Source organism: Elephas maximus, chromosome 6, assembly GCF_024166365.1.
Source record: "Elephas maximus indicus isolate mEleMax1 chromosome 6, mEleMax1 primary haplotype, whole genome shotgun sequence".
In the NCBI taxonomy this organism is placed as follows: Eukaryota; Metazoa; Chordata; class Mammalia; order Proboscidea; family Elephantidae; genus Elephas; species Elephas maximus.
In genome coordinates this window covers 29243503-29266641 of record NC_064824.1, presented here as the reverse complement: position 1 = coordinate 29266641, position 23139 = coordinate 29243503, and the positions used below count along the sequence as shown (strand labels likewise).

The 23139-nt window shown below is 44.6% G+C and overlaps 1 protein-coding gene across 5 annotated transcripts in view; it reads right to left on the bottom strand.

The window, feature by feature from the left end:
• Positions 1–23139, bottom strand: part of MGAT5 (alpha-1,6-mannosylglycoprotein 6-beta-N-acetylglucosaminyltransferase) — a 425977-nt gene that overhangs the window by 326938 nt on the left and 75900 nt on the right. The window contains exon 1 of one of the 5 annotated variants that reach the window (XM_049889213.1): positions 17776–23139. The exons of the other annotated variants lie outside the window; for them this stretch is intronic. The gene's annotated coding sequence lies outside the window, so the exon portion shown is untranslated. The remainder of the gene's footprint in view (positions 1–17775) is intronic. 5 annotated transcript variants of the gene reach the window in all.

Below are 23139 nucleotides of genomic sequence, written 5' to 3'. Positions count from 1 at the left end.
CAGCCTCTTCATCAGGATCCTGGAGTGAGGTTTTTGTGGCATATGGGCCACTGAACCACAAAATGCCAACTAATACCAAGGAGATGCACAAACACTCGTGGAACAGATTCTTTTGGTGTCTTTAGGTGATCATCAGTACAGAGTGCAGGGGAAAGGATGAAGACACTCCTAACTTTCTAGAAAGGCTTGATGGGGAGGTAGGATTTTAGAAGCTGCTTAAATGACTAGAGCAAGACTGTATTCTCCAGAAAACATCAGCCACTGAAAATCCTATGGAGCACAGTTCTACTCAGACACACATGGAGCTGCCGTGAGTCAGGCTCTACGGCACCTGGTTTTGGACTCTGAGGTTATCTACACTGCCCGGGGAGAGAATTCATGCTGGCAGGCACCGAAACTCTTGGATTCTAAACATTTCCCATCACTTGTTTCTTAGTGTTCAGCAAAAGATTAGACTGATTCAGACATGTATTATACTGCACAGCACACAAACAGACACCTTCCCTTTGAGGCACTGAACAACTGATGGGGAGACTTTTGAAGAGGTAATACAGTACGGAAGGGTAGTGGTGGTTCAATGAGAGGCTTTTTACCTTCTTGTGGCAAACTCAGGTTCTATTCCTGGCCACTGTACCTCATGCACAGCCACCACCCATCTGTCGGTGGAGGCTGTGTGTTACTGTGATGCTGAACAGGTTTCAGCAGAGCTTCCAGACGAGGAAGAAAGACCTGGCAATCTACTTCAGAAAATCAGTCGATAAAAACCCTATGGATCACGACGGTTTGATCCCACTGGGTTGGAGCCAACTCAACAGCAGCTAACAACAAAAACAGTATCATACTATCTGCCTCCTCATAACTGCCCAAGGTTGTAGCAAAAATGAATAATCAAAAAGTACCTTCCTCACACTAGAATCTACAAGCACTCTGTTCCACCTAACACAGAAGTAGTACCGTATTTTAAATCTACCATCACAGGCAGCTCTGAGAATAAGTTTAGTCTCCCTGGAAGTTGGCACAACATATACTTACTTAGGAAGGCATATATGAAATGGTACTAGCAACGAAACTAATTCAAATCACAGGAAATTGCTCCAGAAAGACCGTATCACTTCTTTTTCCTTCCTAAAATTGAAAGAGGGACAGTAAAAGAACCATATGCAAATGGCCACTGGCAGAGTTCCATGTTTAAGGTATACAGAACTATTCAAGAGCACCTCAAGGTTTTCTGCAAATGCCTATTCATTAACCCACCAGGAGGTAGAACGCCATCTGGCACCCGCGTCCAGCAGAAGATATATTGCTCGGATCAATTCTGAGCAGCAAGCAAGTTTATTTATATCCTTTCAAAATTTTATGCACAAAATGACAAGGACATAAATGTCTGCGTTAGACATGCCAGGAGACTTAACGAGACTGGAAAAGAGGATCCAAAAATGGGATCCAGCAGAAGCCAGCTTTCATCAGGACTGACTGAACAATGCCCTCCCAGCTATCAGGACTCTCAGCAAACTCCACTGGGCCATGGCTAGAAACTCCAAAACACTACAAGGACGTTGGGCACGTAAGAGAAGCAGAGGTTGCACATCTTTTGAAGGAGACGGTTCTGTATCAACTGATGCCCAAAGACTTGGAGGGGCTGATATTCAACCCGGGATGACTCCAGAGTCTGGCTGGGGCAGAAGGGCTCTGGGGTTTGTCCACACAGTCTGGGCACAAGGCCAGTAGCTGTCTAGACTCTCACACAGGAGAAAGACAGCCAATTGTTAGTGTTGGGAGTCCCTATAAGACAGGTCACTGCAGGGTTGCTCCTCGGGATTGCACATTTTGGGCCTCGTGGTCAACCAGATTCTTCTTTTTCCAGGTAAAACTGCTGCTTTTTTTTCCTAATAGAAATATACCTTGCTCAATGCCAAACATTTAGTAAATACTGGAAAACCACAAGGAAATTAATCAGTCATCACTGAATGTACTGACAGAGCTCACAACAGAAGGTCTCAGAGGGAGCTGGAGAAAAACGTAGAACAAAATTCTAACTCACAAAAAAGACCAGACTTACTGGTCTGACAGAGACTGGAGAAACCCTGAGAGTATGGCCCCCAACACCCTTTTAGCTCAGCAATGAAGTCACTCATGAAGTTCACCCTTCAGCCAAGATTAGACAGGCCCATAATACAAACAATAATACATGTAGCTCAATCATGTATACAAGACTAAACGGGCACACCAGTCCAGGGGCAAGGATGAGAAAGCAGGAGGGGACAGGAAAGCTGGACAAATGGAAATGGGGAACCCAAGGTCGAGAAGGGGAATGTCGACACGTCGCAGGGTTGGCAGCCAAGGTCACAAAACAACATGTGTATTAATTGTTTAATGAGAAAGTAATTTGCTCTGTAAACCTTCATCTAAAGCACAATAATTTTTTTTAAAAAGCGTTTCCAGAAAAAAAAAAATTACAATGAAAGTATACAAATAAAACAGATTTAAAAAAAAAAAAATCAGTCATCATTCCACCACCCGCAGATATCAACTGAGAAGACTTTGGTGTATTTCTAGAGAGCAAGCGAGCCCTGGTTAAGAGCTCAGTTGCTAACCAAAAGGTCAGCAGTTCCAATCCATCAGCCGCTCCTTGGAAACCCTATGGGGCAGTTCTATGCTGTCCTATAGGGTCGATAGGAGTCGGAATCGACTCAACAGCAACAAGTTTGGATTTTTTTGGCTTATGTGTCTGTGTGTGTATCACAAAAATTATTACACTGCTTCTTCGTCACCTACTTTTATCTTTTAATAATACTTATTAAATATTTTTCATGAAAATAAATATTTTTTTTAACCACAATTTAAAAGTTAAATAACACACCACTGGGCATAGATGGAAAACCTGGTGGCACAGTGGTTAAGAGCTATGGCTGCTAACCAAAAAGTCGCCAGTTCAAATCCACCAGGTGCTCCTGTCCTAGAGGCCGCTATGAGTCATAATTAACTTGATGGCGACCGTTTTTTTTTAGCCATAGATACCATGTTTTAGTTAAATAATTCCACACTATTTGGGTATTTATTTCACTCTCAATTTTTCTATATTGAAAATAACATAATAAACTTCCACTCCTACTTTTGCAATCTCAGATATTTCTTCTGAATAAATGAATTACTGAATCATTTAATATGAGGATTTCTGGAGCTTTTTAAGTAATAATAATCCCAAGCTTTCCTACAGGAAGGTTGTACCAATATATGTTCCCCACTAGCAAGGTATAAAAATGCCCGTACCCCATGTTCTCACCAAAGCTTTTATCATGTATGTTTTATTGTCATGACTGCTGCTAATAAAAACCACAACCACATATATTGTGCACTTACTAAGTTCCAGGCACTGTTCTCAGTGATTTACAGGTTTAAAGTAGGACTATGTTCTTAGCCCCATTTTATGGATGGGGAAACTGATTCACAGGAAGGTTAATTTGCTGAACGTTACCCGGCTGGTTACTGGACGCGCTGGCATTTGAGATGCCAGGCTCTTAATCACTATGCCATCCAGCCACATGATAAACTGTCTGGAAGAATGGGAGAAAGGAATCAGATTAACAACCGGCACCAAGACCACGGGAAATACATCCCGCTGATCATACACCCTAGAACTTTACTTACTCGTTCCACATCACCGAGTGATGGACTCAGTCCTATGTTCTAGCAAACCAGATCTGAAAGTAGACTATGAGCTTCCCATTGGCTTGCTCACCAAAGAGTGGCCTGGGCTTATTAGCCTGGCATGAAACCATTTGCCTAGGACAGTAACCACATGAAAGGATTTATTCATTTTCTTGTGTCCCAAAAAAATAAAAAAGGGGTTGGGAAGCAAAGAACCTCCTGTGAGCTTTGTGTCTAGTCACAGCACCCGCTTTAGCCACCTGGACCCTAATCAGACCCTCAAAAGCCCTTCTGGGCATTGCCACCCCATAGAAGTTTGTGTGTGCAGTACAAATTCTTAAGGAAAAATGAAAAAGCCTCTGGAAACAATCTGTGATTGCAAGGGCCAGCTCATACTTCAACATTCCAGTGAGTATCCAGAGTATCAATGGAAAAAAAGACAATCAAAGAGATGCCCTATGAAACCACACTCACTACAGAAACCAAGGACCAACTGGGGAAAGGAGGTTAGCATTCATTACTGACCACTGAGAAGACCAAAGGAAAAATCTCACCACAAGACTGTGGATCACCAGATGGCACTGGATGCAGATAGACCGCCCATCCACAGCTCCATCCAAACCTGTGAGGTACCTACCCAGAAGCGGCCAGTAAGACAGTTTATGACCAGCTAGTGTTCACACAGAGCACCACAGAATCATTTCAAAACCACTTTGGAAAGGCTCAAATTCAGAAATGTTGTCTTTGTGGCTTATTTAATAGACCCAAAACCAAACCAAACTCATTGCCATCGAGTATATTCCGACTCATGGTGACCCTACAGAACAGAGGAGAACTGCCACACAGGGTTTCCAAGGCTGTAAACCTTTACAGAAGCTGACTGCCACATCTTTCTACTGTGGAGCGGCTGGTGGATTCGGACCGCCAACCTTTCAGTTAGCAGCCAAAAGCTTAAGCATGGCACTACCGGGACTCTCTATTTAATAGAAGGTCACCATAAAATCCCAAAAGACAGTTTAATCAACATGAGACTAATTAAAGTTGTTCTAAAGAAAGGAAAAAGAGAGCTACTGAGGCTAATCACACGTTACTCTCTAATCGTAAACCCAACCTGACACTGGCGTAGAGCAAGAGCACCAAGAGCCGGGTCCCTTCCCTCCCAGCAGCCCTTTCCTGGCCACCATCTTGTATTTTGCCGTCTCACATAAAACTCCTTCCCCCCATTTCCAGTTAATTCAAGTGCTGTAGGCTGGTTCAATGCCCAGGTCCAAATACCATAACTTTTACCTGCTAAAACTCATGCCAGTTGCTGATTACTAGAAATCTTCTTCTGTTTAATAATAACAACAATAATAGCTAAAATGTTTTGAGTACTTGCAATCCCAGACATTGCATTAACTTGCTTAATCCTTACTGCCACCTCACAGGGTAGTTACTGTTATTAATTTCCATTTTACAGATGAGAGCACTGAGGCAGAGATAGTAAATACTTTGCCCAAGGCTGCATGATGGAAAAGTCAGGATTCAGAACAAGCTCCTTTCGCTCCAGAGGCCACCCCTTAACCACAAGCGATGGCTGGACGCCCACCCTCTGAGGGCCCAGGCTTCACTTCTGTCCTCCATCCCCACAGCTTCCCCTTCTCCGATCACTCATCCTTAGAAAGGCCACCCGCAGATTCCCTTGGGAAGGAACGTGTGCTTCCTGATGACAATTATTCAGCTTTGACTACAACTCAGGAGAACTCATTTTGAGAAAACAGCACTGGGTGAGGTTAACGATTTCCCTGAAAGCCTTTTCCAACAAAAACACAAATTAACAGCTGGATAGTACCGGATATAAACGAAAGTGACAAATTTCACCACAATAAATGAATAGGTTGGAAGATGTTCCTGTTCATTACCACCTCCCTCTGCCCAGGTAACCCCTCCCTGGGTGACACAAATCCTTCTTCTCCATTTCTTCCTATTATTTAAACCTCTAAAGTGTTACGTTTTCACTTTCATAAAACTGATACTACAATCTGCTGTTCGCAGTGTGTTTAGCCCTGCAGCTAAAACCTCAGGCACCCATGATGGCATCAGCTGGCTGTCCTCCCAGTTCATTCAGTAAATATTTTGAGCATCTTCTACGTGCTGGGCAGCATTCTAGGCACTTGGAACACAGCGATAAATCTGACCAAATCCCTGCTTGCCCACATGGTGCCCTCAGCAAGACAGACTCCAATAAGAAACACACAAACCAAACATGTGTATGCACACATGTATGTAATTTCAGAAAATATAAAAAATGATATGAAAAAAATAAAGAGCGTACGAAGATCTGGGGGAAGTACAAGAAGACTTGCATGGCTGGAGTGGAATAAACCATGGAGAAGGAATCAGGAGATGACGTCAAACAGGTAGAGGAACCAGGTCATTCTGAACTGATGGATCCACCCCCTTACCATCCTCCCCTCCCACCCCCAGGGTCTACGTCACCATCATTCTACACTGGACAATGGTCATGCCTTCTTAGCTGGCATCTTTGCTCCTACTCTTGCCCCTTACAGCCAACTCTCCACACAATGAATGATCTTTATAAAATATAAATCAGGTCAGCTCACCCTCCTGCTCAAAACCCTCCAAGCACTTCTACCACAATGAGAATAAAACCCAAACTCGGCACCACGCTCAGCAAGGCTCCCCAAGTTCTGGCACACCTTGCTCCCCAACTTCATCTCCCTGCTCTTCTTCACATCCCACAGGGTTTCTGAGCTTGGTCCAGTTTGTTGCTGCCTCAGAGCCTCCACACGTTCCGCCCTCTCCTCCTCTTCCCAGAACTCTTCTCCCTCTGGACACTGCCTTGGATCTCTGCCACCATTCAAGTCTCCACTCAAACGTCACTCCCTCAAGCAGCCTCCTGACCAGCCATTCTAAAATGGCACCCAGAGCACTACTCTCTATCCTTAGCCCTATCTGATTTGTCTTCACAGCCCTTAACTCCACCTAACATATGACTTGCTCATTTCTCCCCTATGTCCATCTTTATTCACCTCTGTATTCCCTCCCAGTAACTAGAACGGTGCTGGGTACAGAAATGCCAGTTGTCATCAAGTCTGTTCCTACTCATGGAGACTCCATGTGTGTCTGAGTAGAACAGTGCTCCGTGGGATTTTTAGTGGTTCATTTTTTCACCAGTAGATCACCAGGTACCTCTAGGCAGGCTCCAACCGCCAATCTTTCAGTTAGCAGCCGAGCATGTTAACCATCTACACCACCCAGGGACTTCTGCTCTTAATCCAGGGGTCCTCAAAGGCATGAACAAAGCAGAAGCCCAACCATCACGGGCTCTCGGCAGAACACCAAGGAATCCTGGTAACATGGAATCCCATCATCTGAACTGGGAACAACGGGGCTGGGAGGAAACTGCAGCAGGTATGGGCGCAGGCCTCTGTGTCTCTAAAGGACGCAGAAAACATTTTTAAAAATTCATATCTCTCCCCTTTCCTACAGAATTTGTTTTTTCCTTGGTTACTCCCTTGGCCACCCACTGGCAGATAAGTGATTGTGCCAAAGATCTGAGTAGGTTAGAGAAAGAACGATTCATAATTGGGAAAGTGTTACTCTGTTACCTAATTTATTTTCCTGGGAACTGAAAGAAACACTGCTATATGATCCGAGGGGCTGGGTACCGAAAGCCAGGTAAGCATTCATAGCAAAACTACTGCAGAAATGAAATCAGATATGCAACACACGGAGTCTTTGTCGGACTACACAGCAATCACGTAAAAATGGCAATTAGTTCCCTTAGAGGATGATAGTTAATATCGCCTTTACATTTTTTTTTTTTTTTTACATAGCCCACTTTTTTAGGTTTTGTTTTTTACTGATGTTTCCCTGCATCAGCAATCAGCAACATAATCAACATCAACGTGAAGCATTTTCCCTGAGACACGAACAACACTTTCACACTCACAGAGGCGTTCCATTTGGAAAACAGGGCGAGGGGTGGGGGACTTAAAGGGTCTAATTTTGATCCCGTGACATCCTGGGATGCCCTCACCCCTGGCCAGAAGGCTGCAGGATGAGGTTCTGTCCATACATTAAAGACTTAACACAAACGACCGCTGGCAAAGAAAACCCTCCCTTGCCTCAAAAATGCTCTCCCCCCAGGCCAGCCCCGCCTGCTCCCCAACCAGACATATGTTGACATATGTTGACATATGTCTGCACGGGACAGTGAATAGGCATGATCCCTGCCCTCCAACTGTGGGAGAAACAGACATATCAGTGGATAATTATAATTTAAAGGGGAATCCATCCATTGATTCAGCATGGACTTTCCTGAGCACCTACTACGTGCCAGGCACTGTTTGGGATGCAGAGCACACAGCAGTACACCAGTACAACAGGGCATGATACGCACATGGAATTCCAAGACACGGAGCCCTGGCGTCACAGTGGTTAAGCACTTGGCTGCTAACCGAAAGGTCAGCAGTTCAAGCCTGCCTGCCTCTCTGGGGGAGAGAGATGTGGCAGTCTGCTTCCATAAAGATTTGCAGCCTTGGAAACTCTATGAGGCAGTTCTAGTCTGTCTTATGGGGTCGCTATGAGTCAGAATCGACTCGACAGCAATGGGCTTGGTTATTCCAAGACACAGAAGAAACGCCTCACATCCAATCCGGGATGATCAAGGAAGGCATCAAAGGGAGGAATCGGAATGCATCTTGAAGGATGAAAAGAAATGGAGGAGTAGGGCATCCCCGGAAGGGAGAACAGGGCACATGTGATGCAGAAGCACCAGTGAACACTCAAGAGCACTGTCCCCTGTATGCCTGGGACACAAGGGAGGCAGGCCAGTCTGGGAGACAAAAAAAGTTAACCGGGGCCTCGATGCCACACCAGGATTAGGGCTCTGCTTTATCAATGGGTGACTTTGAAGACCTTCAGTTCCTGGCGTGACATGATCCCATTCCCATCTCAGATATAATTTCCTCGACCACTTTTATGTCCAAGGAGAGCCCCTCCTTCATCAGTTAGGAGCCAAAACCAAAACGTGTTGCCATAGAGTCAATTCCAACTCATGACGACCCCATCTGTTATAGAGCAGAACTGCTCCACAGGGTTTTCTTGGCTATAATCTTTTATGAAAGCAGATCACAGGCTTTTCTTCTCTGGAACCACTGGATGGGCTTGAGCCCCCAATCTTTAGGTTAATAGTCCAGCACAAACCATTTGTGACACCCAGTGATCTTAGTTAGGAGCCAAGAGGGATGAAAATGCAAAAAAAAAAAAAGGAAGATTGAGCAATTGGGTACAAATAAATTTCAAAGAATAAAGCATATAAGAGTCTTCCCTGTTTTCATTCAAAAAGAAGGCTAAGAAACCATGGAAGGGAGCAGAAAGAAGATAATGCCTTTAACAGAAAAACTAAGTGAGCAAAGAATAGCTTCCCAGGGACAAATATCCCTGACACAGCAATTTTGGTAGAACGGTTCGTCTTCATGTCTGCTGCAACCAAGAGAAGCCTGATGGCCAATGCTCTCCCCGTTCCGTGAGGCCGGCTGTGCACACCACACCTAGGGGGGAAGCCGCATCACGCTCCAAACTGGGCCTCCTTGGTGCACCATGAAGGAGCCAGCCTCTGACAGCTCCACAAAGGACTGAGAGTACATATTCTCACCAGGCCTGATGGCCGCAGAAAAAAGCTGCTTTTAAAAATAATTGTTTTAAGTTAATTTAACAGTCCCAACATTCCCAAGGGCCTTCAAACTAACTACTGAATTTCCCCATCATGTGAAGGGCAATTTCAGATGCCTGTGATCCAAACTTCAACCATTAAACAACCATTCAATCCCTATAGACAAGACGTGCTTACTACTCAGAAAATAGTATTCTGAATATAATACACGATGTAATGACATTGTGCTGCAATGCAATGGCTTCCAGCCCAAAACCAATTATAAGCTCCCTTTTTTTTTTTATATGGTGTATCCAGCTTATTGACCACATTTTACACCTATAAGCTACTCTAGCTTCAAATGAACTTAATTGCTTCAACACACAAACTCCAATTTAATTTCTATACAATGATCTGCCTTCCAGATAAAATTCTAAAGCCCAAAAAGTGACACCATAATTACGCCGGATGTTTCCTTTATTACAGAAACAAGCATAATGAATTTTACTACCTTGAAGACCAATGTTTCCATTATTAGTGTAGCCACGCATGAGACGGAGAAGTTTTGTTAATCCACCATTGAAAGTTGCCATGATGTCTAACTGGCACACTTTATAATATTTCAAAGGTCTCCAGTCAGAATCAACATCAAGACATGGGTTAAAAATTAGTCTTCTCTTTATGTACTGCATAATTCTTTATGTAACATACAGAAACAGGCGAAACTTGGGTGTGCTGTAAGAAGTCAGGGTCGTGGTTACTCTAGAGATGGGGACGGTATGATGCTGACTGGAAGGAGAGTACAGGGGAGCTGCCGAGTACTATCCACAAAACCAACCTGTTGCCATCAAGTTGATTTTTGACTAATGGGGACCCCCATGTGTTGCAGAGCAGAACTGCTGCTTTCTTCTGCAGCACTGCTGGGCGAGTTCAAGCCACTAACCTTCAAGTTGAGCAGCCGATGGCAAACTGAGTGCACTACCCAGGGACCTTCCGGGTACTACAAATGTTTTGTTTCTTGAACTGGGTACTGGTTACACAGGTGTCTTCAGCTTGTGACAAATTTCATCAAGTTGTACACTTACAAAATGGAGCCCTGGTGGCACAGTGGTTGAGAGCTCAGCTGCTAACCAAAAGGTCAGCAGTTGGAATCCACCAGCCACTCCTTGGAAACCCTATGGGCAGTTCTACTCTGTCCTATACGATTGCTATGAGTCAGAATCAACTCAATGGCAACAGGTACACTTAGAACATGTGCACTGTTCTGTGTGCCTAAATCCATAAACATTTTTAAAAGCTGAAGGGAAGAAAAAATGTGACCGCTCTCTCAAAGGCCAAGAACTTCGAGTCTAAAGGGCACGTGCAAGAGCAACAGTTTCACGTGGACTGAAATGAGAGAGCAACAGGCCCAAACTGGGCCTGCTTTCATTCTCTTCCACTCATTTGTTTCAGCCGTTCTAACAGTGTGTGTGATGCCAAGAACGGGTCACTATTTAACATCCCCTCCTCTATATGACAAAATAATTTCCAGGGATAATCATGCCATAATCAACAATCATTTTCTTGAATTGTTCTTTAGTTTTAAAAAACTATTCGCTGCTAACCAAAAGGTTGGCAGTTCAAATCCACCAGGCATTCCTTGGAAACCCTACAGGGCAGTTCTACCCTGTGCTATGGCATTGTTGTGAGTTGGAATCAACTCAACAGCAACAGGATTTGTTTGTTTGGTTTTATTTAAAAAGAATCAATGTCAATTTTAAAGTTATTCAAATTCAGTAAAGCAGCTCACCAATGCACTAAAAATTGCACTGACAAACACGACATCTTACGGTTCTCACTCTTCCACTGTTGCAAGTTTTAAACGCAAACAAAAACGCCAGTGGGTCACACAGTATGAAAGAACTGAAGTAACTCAGGTTGTTTCTTCATCTTAAACTGTGCTACATCGTTTATCGCGGGTCTCTGTTTAAACACAGGAACATGTTGTACCACAGGGGACAGAGACAGCAATGGTGCCTAAAGACAAACAATTCTGAACTGTAAGGAACTTCTTCTCGAAGTGACGCTCGTAGCTGAGTCCACACGCGTCAGGGGCCAGCCATATAACTGGGAGTTCTCTGAAGTAATTCCCATGTAGAACAGAATGTTTATTAAAGGATAAGTAATAAAAAAGTGTGCTAATCTGGAGTTCAAATATATTATTAAAACTCTATACAGTACCAATTATTTTAGAACTTTGATCAACAAAAGCTCTTTTTTCTCCAGGAAATATTTTATTACTGGCATTGTTAAGAGTTGCCCGCCCACTGTGATGATAAAAAGAAGACTGGCTAAAGTCAGTTTTATTGTTTTTAGTCACTACAAACAACACGCCCTGTTTTAGCTGCACCTGGACAGGACCGCTGCCACTAACCCACCCTTGGGAGGCAGCTGCAACACAAACAGCGGCAAAGGAACCAGGCAAACAAAAATCTTCTGAAGACACAAAATAAACGGCAAAGTTCAGGCACTGAGACAGCCCTTCAGCTTATATTGAGGGTAAAGGAAGGTTTCTCAACCTTGGTAGTATTGGCTATCTGGGCTAGAGAATTCTTTGATGTGGCGAGCTGTCTTGTACCATGTAGGAGGTTTGGCCTCTGCCCACTAGATACCAGTAACATACTCCCTCACCCCCAACACAAGATGTGACTACCAAAAAGGTTTCCAGATCTTACCAAATGTCCCCTGAGGAACAAACTGCCCCAGGTGAAAATCACTGGGGTGAGGCTTTAGAACACCTTTGGAAAAGAACGCAAGAAATCGAGCACAGCGCTTGCTTCTGAAAAGATGGAGTGTTTACAGTTCCCTTGGAATTATTAGGAGTCCTAGGATGGGTTTTTTTTGTTTAAGGTGGTGCAATGGTTAATGTGCTCAGCTGCTAACCCAAAGGTTGGAGGTTCAAGTCTGCCCAGAGGTACCTTGGAAGAAAGCCCTGATGATTTACTTCCAAAAAATCAGCCACTGAAAACCTTATTAAGCACAGTTCTAGTCTGACACTTGTGGGATTGTGTGAGTCAGAATCAGCTCGATGGCAACTGGCTCCTGGCTGATTTATTAACATGTGCGTCTATCTCTTATTCAAACAGAAAAATTTAAATCCATAAAGAAAGCTGGAGAAAGAAACAAGGCAGAAAAAATGGTTAGGGAAGAGAGTATATCACTGTGAAAAGTGCCAGCCGCCCTCTCAAATTATTTTTCCTTCCTTTTCTTACTTATTTTCAAAATTTCCCAAATACACAGAAAAAAAATTTAGCACCTTTCCAATAAGGTCATTCCACCCCATGAAATATTGTCTATAAACAGGGAAATGGTCATTCTAAGTAAAATATTCCTTGTCTCTCACTTGCAGTCTCTCATTTTACATACAATTCTATCTTTACTCTGTGTTTTCTCTAGGTCAAACCAGACAGGAAGCAGCAAATGAGAACAGTAGTGGCAGGTGCAACAACAGTCTGCAGAGAGCCCAGTGGAGAGCCAGCCTCAATACTGCAAAAAGAGTGAGGGACTGGAAGATGATAGGCCTGGGTTAGAGTCTCTGTTCTGCCACTTTCTAAACCTCTTGTTGTTTCTGTTACTGTTAGCTGCCATCAAGTCACCTCTGACTCATGGCAACTCCAAGTACAACACAGCAGAATATTGCACAGTCCTGTGACATCCCCACCATCACTGGTATGCTTGAGTCCATTTTTGTAGCCACTGTGTATTTTGAGTGCCTTCCAACCTAGGGGCCCCGCCTTCCAGTACTATATCGGACAATGTTCTATTGTGATCCAGAGAATTTTCATTGGTTATTTTCAGAAGTAGATTGCCAGGCCTTTCTTCCTAGTCTTAGTCTGGAAGTTTCACTGCACCCTGTCCGCCATGGGTGACCCTGCTGGTATTCGAAATACCATAGCTTCCAGCATCATAGCAACATGCAAGCGAACACAGTACAACACACTGACAGATATCTGGTGGTCTAACCCTCTGACCTTGACCAAATCACAACCTCCCGAGATGTAATACGTTTCACGTTACCATGTGAGCTAAGTTATAAGAAACACGTGGCGGTTTTTATACAAATGTCAAATATCATTACCTTTACTGCAAAATTATACATATTGTGATTCTCAACCAGAGAGAACTGCTGGCTTTACGAACAGTTATATTATTGAAAAGAGCCCTAGGGTTTCAGCAGCATCAACAGTAAATTTAGAAGGGTGGAAAAGAATACGAAGCAGAAAAGCTAGGAGAGCATAGCAGTGAAGGGCAAAGGCCAGAGAGCCAGACTGCCCGGCTTTGAATACTGCTGGGTGCCCTTGAGCAAGCTCCTTAACTTCTATATGCCTCAGCATCTTTTCCTATAAACTGGGATAATAATAGTGCCTGCCTCACAGGGCAGCTTTGATGATTAAATGAATGAACACAGGTAAAGAGCTGAGAACACTGCCTTCCTAGCAAATAGTGAGCACTCAACAAATGTTAGCTATTACTGAGAAGTCAAATATCTACGTAAAAATCACACAGTGTAAAAAGCATAACAGGAATATGGAAAGAGGACATCGGTGGTACCAGACAAGCACAGAGGAGGGAAATGGCATGAGGGAAGGGGATCAGGAATGGAAACTCGTGGCAGAAAGGAATAGGTGCTGGTTGAATGGACACGGGAAATCCTGGGTGGAAAGGAGGAGTGTGCTATCACATTATAGGGAGAGCAACTAAGGTCACATAACAATGTGTGTATAAACTTTTGTATGAGAAACTAACTTGAGCCGTAAACGCTCACTAAAACACAAAAAAACAAAAAAAGAATGGAAACTCATGGAGTTTCTTTCCCAAAGCAATCGCTCACTCTACTTACTGCCTTCCTTTTCACCAAGAGGTTACACTCCCAGAGCCGACATCTGCCCTTTTGCTTAGGGGTCCATTCTCTGCCCTCCTGCCCTTTGCAATAGATCACAGGGAACTACATCTCCCAAACTCCCTTGCCAACTGGCCTCATTGTAGGCTGACCTATGGGAGGCACCAGCAGAAGCTGGGAGTGTAAAAGTGGGGAAGAAGCCAGGGTCTCCCTCCCTCTCTGAGGGCCCCAGCTTCACTGCTGATACCACCACCAACTCCCATCTCCCCTCCAGCCCTGCAGCTACGCATCTGGGTTTCCACAGCACACCTTGTTTGACATCTCAGCTCTTCCATCGCCCATGAACCCAGTTTCCTATATTAGGTTCTCTGTTTGAAATGCCTAGTCCAGTTTTCCTGACTGAACCCTAACACCCGAGCTCTAAAAGGACCAAACCAGTTGCTGTCAAGTCAACTCTGAAAAACGGCGACCCCATGCATGTTAGAGTAGACCTGGGCTCCGCAGGGTTTACAATGGCTGATTTTCAGAGGTAGATTGTCAGGGCTTTTTTCTGAGGTACCTCTGGGTGGACTTTAACCGCCAACCTTTGGGTTAGTAGTGACGTACTTAATCATCTGCACCTCCCAGGTACTCCTTCTGGAAGAACCAAACAAAAAATGAAACCAAACCCACTGCCTTTGCGTCAAATTCTGACTCATAGCGACCCTGCAGGGCAGAGTAGAACCACCCCATAGGGTTTCCAAGGCTGTAAATCTTTAAGGAAACAGGCTGTCACATCTTTCTGCCATGGAGCAGCCGATGGTTCAAAATGCTGACCTTTCAGTTAGTAGCTAAGCACTTAACCACTGCACCACAAGGGCTGCTCTTCTGGAAGGACCAAAAGCCAAACCAAACCCATTGCCATTGAGTCGATTCCAACTCATGGCAACCCTACAGGACAGAGTAGAAGGCCCCATACGGTTTCCAAGGAGCGCCTAGTAGATTCGAACTGCCAACCTTTTGGTTAGCAGCCGTAGCTCTTAACCACCATGCCACCAGGGTTTCCTCTGGAAGGATACGACTCCCTAAAACTCTCCTGCCAAAAACCTCTCCACCACCACCGCCTCCCACGATCTCGCTTCGCTTTCTCACTCTCAGGCCTCTAATGGGTTGGTTTTTGTTTTTTCATTCACTGCTGGAAGAAGGGGGTAAAAGAAAATTTATAAAGATATCAGTGCTATTTCAGCTTTTTACCAAGTTACATTACATTACCTCTGCAACCTTGCAACATGGAATACTGGCTGCCCTCGCACCAAGGCAGCACTGGTGTCCTTCGACGTAAGTGCTATTTACTTTTTAAAGACTAAGCATTACACTCATAAATACCTTGATTAAAAAAAAAAAATTTTTCCCCCCCAAATGCAGCCGAAAGCACAGAGGCAATTTACTCTAAGTAACTAGTCAGCATCTGCCGTTCCTGACTGCTGCCTGCAGCCTGTGTAATCACTGTCCACTAATTCCGGGGCAACTTCCATACTCTTTTCTGTCCACTGTTTCTTACCCTAGTGGGTAAAAAATTAATGCCTGACACTAATCACACTAGGCAGTAACAGGTATGAGTTCGTTTGGAAAAAAGCAGTAGTGAACCAAATTCTGATAAGTCAAACAGAGAAAGAGGGGCCTGGGAGGATGAGGGGAATGTTGGCTAGTCATCAAAATCCAGGTTCTCTTTTTCCTGGACACACAGCTAGTCTACATTTCCCAGTTATGTGTGGCCAGGTGACAGAGTCCTAGGAAATGAGGTGTGAGTGGCAAGTGCTGCTAAAACACTGCCAGTCCCGGCCATAAAAACCACCAGTGATGGCTCCTCCACGTCTCCCTTTTCATTGGGCTAGAATGAAAATTATTCCAGGGGGATGTTGGGGGCCCCGTGTTCAAAAAGTCAGAGTCTACTTCAACCTGTCACCACCCATCTGCCAGTCTGGCATACTGTGGTGGCTCGCACATTGCTATGATGCTGGAAGTTATGTTACCAGTATTCCAAATACCAGCAGGGTCACCCACGGTGGATAGGTTTCAGCAGAGTTTCTAAGCTATGAGAGACTAGGAAGAAAGGTCTGGTGATTCTGAAAATTAGAGAGTGAAACCCCAAGAGAATATTGTCCAAGACTTCAACTCACTTATGTTAGTTAGACACATTATAGGAAGGGTCCAATTGCTGGAGAAGGGCATCATGTTTGATAAAGTGGAGGGCCAGAGATGGCAAAGGAAACCCTCAGTGAGATGGACTGACACATCGGCCACAATGACTGAGTCAAACATGCCAATAACCATGAAGATGGCTCGGGACTGGGCAACGTTTTGTTCTGTTGTACCTAAGGCAACCATGAGTCAGAGCCAACTCGACAGCAACTAACAACTTCAACCTTGGTCACTTCTCAAGTGGGGCATTTCCCTTTCCTTGAACCGATCTGTTTACCAGCCCAGAACTATGGGCGAGAAATAAAACTTATATTGGATGTAAAATGCCTACACACACACGTAAACACACACACACAGGAGTCCATGTGTTACAAAAGGTCACTAACCCAGGATATCCATCAAGGTGTCTGGGAGGGTTCAGGTGTGTAAGATAATCCCTAGTAAACTGCCTTCCAGAAAGAATCCTAAAAGGAGGTCCACCTGAGCTCAGGGCTCAGGATCAAGCACCTATTCCCAGTACCATGCTTCCTGGCAGGGAGAACAGGGCAGTGCAAACCAACCACCATGTCACTTTTTGGTATAAAAACCAAGGCCCACAGAGGTCAGGGCTTCTAAGCCTCTCAGCACATGTTGACAGAAACAAAGCTACGACCCCCAGGTTCCCTAGGTCAGTGATACTCAAAGTCAGGCCTGCCTACCAGTGCTGGGCCACAAAGTGCTGGCTTCTGGTTTGTAAAGAGATAAATACTGAGGCTAAGTATTTTAGAAACCTCTATACCAGGTTGCCACCACCCACCTGTCTGTTTGTTATACTGTGGTGGCTTGATGCTGGAAGCTACACCACTAGTATTTCAATACCAGCAGATTCACCTATGGACAGGATTCAACAGAGTGTCCAGACTAAGACTGACTAGGAAGAAAGGACTGGAGATCTATGCCTGAAAATTTAACCAGTGAAAACTCTATGTCACAGCAGAATACTGTCTAATATAGTGCTGGAAGATGAGCCCCCTACGTTGGAAGGTACTCAAAATACACAGTGGCCACAATAATGGACTCAGGCATACCAAAAACTATGAAGACAGTACAGGACTGAGCAATGTTTTGTTCTGTTACACATAATGTCACCCTAAATCAAAGCCAACTCAATGGCAACTAACAACTACAACATAGCAAATTCATGATAATGTTATTTATATATTGGAATCTAATAATAAAATTGGTGGCTTGTATTTTATACATCTTTTTTTATTGTTTCATTTTGCTAGTAATTTATTTTTATTCTAGTAGTCCACATAGTTAAAAATTTTTAAAAACCATTCTGCTTCTCTAGCCACCAGTGTCCCAAAGCTATTCAGCCAAATTCCCCAGGCCACCACCCCTCCCTTCACTAATCCCTCTCCCGCACCTTCACTCGGGCTCTGGTCAGACCCTCCGGCTCAGCACCTCCTTTTCGCCTTCCTTTCAAGGTGGCACCGCTCTCCCTAGAAGCGTGGTGTTAAACCTGCAGGAGGCCCTCCAGTGTGTCAGCTGCGGGTGCTGATTCCTGTAAGCTGTCCTGAGGCTCACGCCAAAATGGAGAGAGAAGCAAATGATCAGTCAGCCGACAACAACGTGGCTGTGAGCTAAAATAGCACAGGACTCTGCTTCCAGAAAATGGCCAAAGCAAGCGGAGAAATGACTGGAAACCTGTCAATGGGCTTTACCCACATTAATTAACCCGAGGGGAGCTTCAGTCTGCCAGACAGACGCTGCCTATCCATCACTCTAAACCTGAAAGGGAAAAGAAAAATGCTATTCGCCTCTCCGCTCCAGGTAGGCCCGACATACATACATAAATCCCATACCTGATACAGGGAAAAACGTGAGGTTATTTACCCGTGAGCCATCTGAGGCATCAAGTATGATGAAGTATTATGGGAAAGGAATGGGATGTGGAGATAGCATTAGCTCTGCCATGCAAGACTGACTGAATTGCCCCTTGCAAGAGAGGCCTGAACTAGCCAGAGGAAGGAATCAAGAGAAAGAAAGATAGAAAATAGATACACACCTCCAAGAAGATAGCTGAAGAGAAAAGCGGATGCCAATGACAGAACGGCAGCCCTCCCAAAAGAACGAACAAATGAAAACACAGGTAAGGGGAGAATTAGGTAGAGCCAACTTTCTTCAGAATGGAGGTAGGCTGGGCTTCCGTTTAAGTCTAGGTCCCAGGCAGACCTCATTTTTTACAATTCCAAGTTCAAAAGGCCTGTCATTTCAGAGTTAATAAGACATGTGCTATCAGGGAGATCTACATTACACTTGATCTCAGCCTACCTAGTGGTTAAGAGCCTGACTGCTAACCAAAAGGTCAGCAGTTCAAATCTACCAGCTGCTCCATGGAAACCCTATGGGGCTCTTCTACTCTGTTTCTGCGGTCAATACGAGTCAGAATGGAACGGGATTGACTCGACAGCAACTGCTTTAACAGGTTTATCAGGGAGATCAGAAAGGCACGGAATCTATGAAGCAGGTAGGTGAGTTACTGTTGCATTAACCCTCTGTATTTGTCTGAATATTTGAAATACTTAGTAATCAAAAACAAAAAAAAAAAATTTTTTTTTTTTTTAAAGTAAAGCCAGAGAATAAATGTTGTGATGCTATTCTGAAACCTCTTGCCATGCACTGGAATCACTGATTGGTGAAAATGGTTAACACACTTGGCTGCTAACAAAAGGTTAGAGGTTCGAGTCCACCCAGAGGCACCCCAGAAGAAAGGCCTGGTGATCTAATTCAGACAAATCAGTCAATATGTGGGGATCATAGTCTCGGGGAACATCTAGCTCAATTCGCATAAGTTTATAAGGAAAATGTTCTACATTCTACTTTGGTGAGTAGCAACTGGGTCTTAAAAGCTCGTGAGCAGCCATCTAGGATACTCACTGGTCTCACCCCATCTGGAGCAAGGGAGAATGAAGAAAACCAAAGACACAAGGGAAAGGTTAGTTCAGAGGACTAGGGGACCACAACTACCACAGCCTCCACCAGAATGAGTCCATCACAACCAGATGGTGCCCACGTACCATCAAAGACCAGACTTACTGGTCTGACAGAGACTGGAGAAACCCCAAGCATATGGCCCCCAGATACCCTTTTAGCTCAGTAATGAAGTCACTCCTGAAGTTCACCCTTCAGCCAAAGATTAGATAGGCCCAAAAACCAAAATGAGACTAAAAGGGGCACACCAGCCCAGGGCAAGGACCAAAAGGCAGGAAGGGACAGGAAAGCTGGTAACAGGGAACCCAAGGTAGAGAAGGGGAGAACGTCGACATGTTGTGGGGTTGGTAACCAATGTCACAAAACAATGTGTGTACTGATCGTTTAATGAGAAGTTAGTTTGTTCTATAACCTTCATGTAAAGTATGATTAGAAATAAAAAAATCAGCCACTAAAAACCCTACGGAGCACAGTTCTACTCTGACATACATGGAGTTATCATGATTCAGAATGGACTCAATGGCAACTGGCTGGTTTTTACTGGTTTGCCATCTGCTGGAAGTTCTGATTAGACAGTCAAAAGTTGGCACTCCTTGTGAAGAAAGCTGCTCGGCTCCTCCACGTTTGGCCTGGGGAGGAGCCATGTGACTGGGCCCGTGGCCCTGATCTCTGCCCCTAGACGTCTACCTTTCACTTGGGCCAGGAGGAAATAGAGTTTAACCTACCATGCCACACTACCAATGGGTAGTGACTATCTAGAGTACAGTCTTTCAGGTTGCGAGGCACTTCTTGGGCTCTGAGGAGGGCTGAGATTGGGTACTGATGTGTACCATAGGCAAAGAGCTAGGAAGTGGTGACAGACATTCTCCAGCTGACAATCTTGCCAATGCCTGTTGCCGCCATCAGGCTGGCTCAAGAGGTCTGTTCCTTGCCCCACTCCAGACAAGTTCATGCACAGGACTTTCCCCCTTAGCTTCACACAGCACCGTCAAGATCAGGTGTTAACATTTAATAAGACATACTAACACCCTGAGGGAGTCCCTGGGTGTGCAAAAGGTTAGTGTACATGGCTGCTGATTGAAAGGTTGGAGGTTCAAGTCCACCTAGAGGCACCTCAGAAGAAAGGCCTGGCAATCTGCTTCTGAAAGGTCATAGCCTTGAAGCCATACGAAGCACAGTTCTACTCTGACTCATATGAGGTCATCATGAGTCAGGGCCAAATTTGACGGCAATTGGTTTTAACGTCCTGGGATCCATAGAAAGAAATCTGAGCACAGGTCATGAAGGTGTTTCCTTTTGATTGCACCTAAGACCTGCCATTTAAGTCCTGGCTTCTTGCCCCATGGTATGCCTCTATCCAGATTACTCACCTTTGACATCTATAGGAAAGCTTCATGAACTTTAACTCCCATATCCTGGATGTGTTGATGAATGTATTTCAGTGTCTGTGCTACAAGGAAAATGAAACTTTTCTACCTAAAAATAAGATTTCTTCCCTCATCCATTCTGCTCATTGTGCTGCCGTGTGCCAGGCTGTGCTGGTCACTGATGGATTGAGAGGAATAAGGTCTGTCCCAGCCCTCAAAGAGTTAACAGGCTAGACAGACCCACAAGGAACTAAAACCCATTCATATTCCCTTCTGCCTTTCTCTGCTTTCTTTGGCAGTATTCGTTCATAAGCTCTACTGATTTCACCAGGAACACTGCATCTTTCTCCTCCAGTCATGTCTCAAGAAATAAAGCTTAGAAGCTGGTTCTTTGAGAAATTAGGGTGTAAAAAACCAGGTACAGGATCTATTCACTCATCTGAGAAACATTTCCTGACATCAATTTCCCCATAATAACCTCTCTTATCACAGGCTCTTTGGCAGCTGACAAAGGGTCATTTAGTCTTAGAAGCTAATAATTTCCCTTATCTAAACTGATGCTTTGGTTACAAACCTAAGCATAAAGCCAGGACAACTTCTTTCTACCTAAATCAGAAGGAAAATGATTTTACAACATGGCGGGGAAAGAACAATGGGCCATCTCTCCACTTTCAGGAAGCCGACTATTTCACACTTGAAGCACGGGTTGCCAAAAGGTGTAGAGACCATGTGCTTTATCTCCTGAAGGCTATTTAAAGGATTACAAGAAACGTAAAGGCATCTGTGATGCGGCTTTCAAGTTATAAATGCCAATGACAACGAAGTCTGCTGCTTTGGGAACTCCTCCAAGCACAGGTTGAAAAGAGCCCGAGTCGACGGCTCTGGAGGAGGCTGACAGACAGCTGCTCTTTCGGCAGTTATTCCTAAAGGAGCCAAGAGGCCTCTCCAAAGGCAGCTAGGTATGGCGTGCTCAAGGGGAAAAGTGACAACATATTTCGTGGCAGACAGACAGAGCCCTGGAGTCCCATATGACGCCAACACGTCCGCCTGCCCGCCCTGTGAAGCTGTCAAACCCGCACAGTGCAGAGCTGAAAACAGGAGGGAAGTAGATACTGCCATAAAAACCGCAGCTCAGTAAAGGCAGAACGGCGCTCGCCCTCCCTGGAGCAGAAGCCATGGCAGTTGGGTGGCAAGGGCTGCAGACACAGCTCCAAGTGTCCCCAATGCCAGCCTGCCACCTCCAGCCACCATGCCTGGCAACCGTGAGAAAGCAGTGAGCCGATTTCCCTATCTGTCAGCACTAAGCCAGTTTCAGAGGAAAAGACCGTGTAAGACAGAATGAAGTTCGTTCTCATTAAGTAGTGTGTGGGGTGTGTGCATGGGGTGGGAGGCCGGAGGGATGGATTAAATATGCTTGTGGCATCTTAAACAACGTCCCACATCTGAGAGATTCAAAATCCCTTTGAGGGTCCAAAGGACACACTTCCTGTTTTTCTGACTTCTCTCAGCAGGACGAACTCTGAGGGTGACAGTTAAAGAGAAGCCTCAGATGAGAGTCACAGGGCCATGTGATTTTTCCAGCGCTAACATTAATGCCTTTATTTACATCAGTCATTCGTCGGCTTGTGGTTGCTGGTGTGTTTTTTCCCGAGATGCTGTTAAATACGAAGTCTGTTCAAAGACCCACGTACATAAAAAGAAACAAAGGTAAGAAGAGACAATGTTTCATTCTGTGGGCCCCATAATCTTGACACCCAAATCTTATCAGCCTGTGAAATTCAAATGTTCTCCTTCAAGCTATCAGTCTGATTTACCAAGGTAACTCTCAAGGTCAGAGCGGGCAGTGGCTTTAAGCCCTAGACACTGTTCAGACAGCTGAAAACAAGGAAGTACTTAGCAAATTGCTTCCTCCATAGAATACGCTTATAATTAGAGACTTAGAAAATTGTACTTCTTGAGCAATATGAACAAACCAAAGTTTCATTTGTTCCTTCACAGAGACACAGTTCAGAGTCTGTGCAATCCTTACGAGCCAAGCTCTCTAGTTTGGTGGTTTTACTGTACTACCAACACGATCCTATATGTGTCAGGTTGTGGATGGGCCGCTCTGAGACCTCAGCCCTTCTATGTGAGTATAACCAGCCAAGGTCAAGCTCAATAAACATGTATTGGTAACTAATGAATGAATGAATGGCCTTCTGCTCCCAACACTTTGTTAGTTCTAGATAGATAAAACATTTTTGTCCAGTTACCCCTAAAGATCAATTCCAACAGACCTTAGCCAGAAAGTCAGAGGTATCCCCTCCAGCTTGCGAAAGCCATCGTGTCTGTATTTTGATGTCTTCAAACACTAACACGTGACTCACTAGCTGGCCCTCTCCCTCCCAAGGGCTCTGTGCTTAGACAGGGTGAGTATTTGCTTACTGTAG